The sequence below is a fragment of the Chrysochloris asiatica genome, unplaced genomic scaffold (assembly GCF_000296735.1).
Source record: "Chrysochloris asiatica unplaced genomic scaffold, ChrAsi1.0 scaffold00055, whole genome shotgun sequence".
Taxonomy (NCBI): Eukaryota; Metazoa; Chordata; class Mammalia; order Afrosoricida; family Chrysochloridae; genus Chrysochloris; species Chrysochloris asiatica.
Window position 1 is genome coordinate 18,157,998 of NW_006408573.1, and position 4,327 is coordinate 18,162,324.

Consider the following 4,327-nt stretch of genomic DNA (forward strand, 5'->3'; position numbering starts at 1 on the left):
TTTTTTCAAAACCTTGCTCAAGGCAGTGGATGATAAAAATCTGTATGTTCATTTTTATTCAGAAGCCCAAGCTAAATGATGTAGAGAAAATCTAAAATAACAGTGTTTGGAAAAGGTAACTGTTAGATCTATGTCACTGAATTGTACACGACATGTACAGAGGGTTGAATTGATGTATGTTTTACGGTGTATATTCTCAACAACAAAATAAATATTTTTTAATGTTCTGTTAGGATAGTCTGCTGTTGAGGTGGCAAGAGTGTAGGAACTAATAAATTTTTCTTTTGTTTCTTACTGGATTTCAGTAAAATAGTCACCTTAAGATGATAGCATTAGCACCTTTCCTTTCTTAAGTAGCCTTCCTGGCTTTTGAGCCAGTATGTGAATTAATTTGGTGGTATAAAATGAAAATGATCTGAACTTAGAAATCATAGCTAAAGTTATTTTTTACTCTTGGGTTATTTATTTACTTCAACATATTGAAGAAAGTAACTATTTTTTTGTTTTTATTGTAAATTATATGATAGTTTACATGGGAGAACATTAGCTTTACATTCATCCTACCGTGTATCATTTCATTGCCATGGTTACAGTCCCCTCCATACATCATCAAATAACCAAAAGGTATGCCGGAAGCCTGCCCCTCAGTCGTCAGCACACAGCCCCTCTCCCTCTCTAGGTCTAGAGTCCCCAGCCGCTCCATCTCTCCACGTCATCATCTCTGCCTCCATCTCTGGTATTGTGGGACCCTAAGAAGAAAACTCCATTTTCTACTTAGGCTAAAGCACGTCTCCCTGTTTCAGGAATGTGCCTGGTCAGTTAGTACCAGACAGAGATGACCCCCTTCCCCTACGAGCCATAAAAGTAGAGATAAACTCTCCTGACAAACCCAAGGCTAGATAATGTATGTCTTCCTTACCCTAATTAAACTGTCCGAGCATAACAAACGCCTTCCTTACCCTAATGAAGCTATCCTAGCTATAAGTAGTGGCCAATCAAATTGTGTAATCTCGTACCTTACTAAGTGTAAACCAATCCTAGAGAAGTTAGGTAGAAGACCCCCGAATCTGTTTGTAAAAATCTATAAAAACCCCCGCTATCAGAAAGCTTGGGGCTCTATCCCTATTCCGCTGCATCGGTTAAGGGTAGAGACCTGGCTCGAGCTTGAATAAAACAACCCTTGTGCAATTGCATCGGCTTCTGCATCGACTCCTCAGGTGATTTTTGGGGACCCTGAACACTGGGCATAACAGTATCACTGTTTCTCTGCGTAGGGTCCCACACTCTGCTCTTCTCCCTTGATGGTCCCAAGGACCTCCACTCCTGGACTGCAAAGTCAACCACTCCCCTCCTTTTGCTACAAAAGTCTACATTTCCAACCCTCAGTCAGTCCTGATAGCAATTACTCGCTATTATACCACAAAAGTCCTATCCACATCTCTTTTCATCAGGTCTGCCCAGACAGATTGGATACTATTCAGTGAAGATTCTACCTTCCTACGTGCCTTCTGGATCTAGGATCCCTCTTGAAAGCTTGTAAACCAGTCACTTCTTGCCTTTGTAGCCCCCCCGCCCCCCATTTTGGGTAGCCAATGTCCAAGTTGCCCATCCCTGTCTACCCTGTGTACCAAGGAGGTGGGAATGATCCTCACTGTAAAGATTTGCTCCCTCTTTTGAGCTATTGCATCTGTAAGTGTAAGTCAAGTTCATCAAATTGTATCAGATTACTCTTTTTTTTTCCTCTTCTTTTTCCTTCTAGTCAAGTTCTAATCATACAGACACTGATGCTAGGTCAAGTAGGTGTTGTCTGCAAGTGTGGGTGTTCTTACGCATATCCCCTCAATTCTTCCCACCACCACCCTCAGGCTGTAACTCTTTTTTTTTTTTTAATTTAAATATTTTATTGTGAATTATGTGATAGTTTACATGGGAGAACATTGGTTTTACATTCATTCTATCGTATATCATCTCATTGCCATGGTTACAATCCCCTCCATGCAATCCTTCCCCTGGTGCCCCCCAGGTCTTCAGCACACACTTGCTCTCCCTCTCTGGATCTAAAGTCTCCAGCTGCTCCATTGCTCCAGGTCATCATCTCTGACTCCATTTCAGGTCCTTCAATTCTTATCAGCTGGATGCTTCACTCTCCACTCTAGTCCTCTGTGGCTATGTCACTGTCTCTGGGCCCAGGAGTCCCCAGGTCTTGCCATACTGCTGGCCAACCAGGTCTCCACCTGGGTTCACAGGAGTCTATTGAATATGGTCAGACTTAGCTCACAGCTTCACTGCTGTTTTTCCCTCACTTCCCCTTATCGGTGACCAACATGGTCACCAGTCATTGGTCACCAGTCAGACCGCATGCCTGCTCATGGACTCCCCTTGAGTCTTAGTCTTGGAAGGGAGTTTGCCCTGAGGGAACCTGAGCACTTGCCTGGATATCTCCTGGTCGAGCAACTTGCTTGTTCTTGTAAGTTGTCACACTGCCGTTATTGTTTTGTATTTTTCCTGTCAGTCTTTCTTTCAAGAAGTATCTTCTGCTCTTCTAGCCACTCCAGGCTGATCTGCTAGTCCTTTCAAATGGAGATTTCCCACCTCAGAAGATTCTAGATGGGGTTCAGGATTCCACCTATGGTCTTAATGCAATGCAGAGGCTCTGCAGGAAGCCTCCTTCACTGGGCAAGTTGTAGCCCATTTTAGGTATTCCATCAGTTATAGGAATACAGAAGATGGACTTACAAGCTTTCTATGGTGATATTTCTGGCTATTCCTTTCTCTCCCCCTCAAGTGTCTATTTTACAATGATATGCAAGGGAAACCAAGATTCAAAAGACAGTCAAGCATCTTAACATTATTTTCCCCCTTTTGCCCATGAAAGTAACTATTTTTTGAAGAAGAAAAGTTAATGAAGCTGTAAATCTGGAATTTTATATGGCAAAGAACAGGATGGAAGAGTTCTCCAATAAAACTGAAGGATTACACGGTAACAGATGATTTTTGTTACAGTCCTTTTGAAATGCTTTTTAAAATTTACCAAGATACTTCTTTTAACCTCAGAGTATAAAGTATAAACCAAAACCCATTGTGGGTTGATTCTGACTCATAGCAACCCTATGAGACAGAGTAGAACTGCCCCATAGAGTTTTGAAGGCAGTCAATATTTATGGAAGCAGACTGCCACGTCTCTCTCCCACAGCGGTGACTTGGTTCTAACCGCCAATGTTTTGGTTCACAGTCAAGTACTCTAACCCTTGTGCCACCAGGGCTCCTTAAAATATAGTGAGCATGTTTTAATGTCATGGATTTGTGACCTTGTAAAACCCTAGGATACTCATTTTAGATGCTCTCTAACACAGTCTTGGTGTGATGCTACAGGTTAATGCGCTGGATTGCAAAGTTGGTTTGAACCACAGATCGTCGGTTCAAGCTCACCAGGCATCCATCGAAAACCCTATACAGGACTGCTATGAGTTGGTACTGACGCAATGGTACTTGACAACAATGTGCAGCAGACAGAATTGTTGGATGTGATATATGAAATTAAATTTTTTTTGACCAGAAAGTGTAGTTTTAAGAAATACACATTCCCTTACTAAGAATTCAGGATGTTTAATTTTCTTTCTTTCTAAATTTTAAGTGATTTTATGTTGACTTAACTAAAGTTTTTAATGATGTTAACAGTACGTTGAAATAAGTAGATTTGGGTTTAAATTAGCTGATTCTATGTATCCTGGTGGTACCATGAGTTAAGCACAGGCATGCAACTGCAGGATCAGCAGTTCAAACCCACTAGCCACTCTTCAGAATGAAGAGACTGTCTGCTACTGTGAAGATTTGCTGGCTCAAAACTCTACGGGAGCAGTTCTACTCTAGCATAGGGTCGCTGTGAATTGGAATTGACTCCGTAGCAGTGAGTTAGATGTTTCTAGATGTTTGATATGCAGCTCTAAAACTTTTCCACTATCTTTTTAAAGATTGTGACATAGCTTGAATTAAATACCATCTAAAAGATGTCAGTGCTTTAGTCTGAAACATTTGCCATTAAGGCAAGCAATCAAGTCACTTCAGGACAAACCCCCCACTCTGAAACTCGAAGGGAACACATGAACAGGCATGTAAGCTTGCTGGTGACCACATTGGTCTGCTGGCGAGTGGAAGAGGCAGAAAGGCAGCAATGAAGAAATGGTCTGAGTTCAACCATATGCCATAGACTCCCATAGAACTGGAGATGAGAGAGAACAGAGGAAGGGCTGGTTGGTTCAAAGTGTGGTGAGACCTGGGGAAACCTGAGCCCCCATGGACAAGGACATAGCCACAGAGGGCTAGAGCT

At 42.0% G+C, this 4,327-nt stretch overlaps 1 protein-coding gene across 1 annotated transcript in view; it reads left to right on the forward strand.

Annotated features, from left to right (window-relative positions):
• The window catches only part of CES3 (carboxylesterase 3), a 74,516-nt gene that overhangs the window by 36,033 nt on the left and 34,156 nt on the right, over positions 1-4,327 (forward strand). The gene's annotated exons all lie outside the window — the stretch shown is intronic.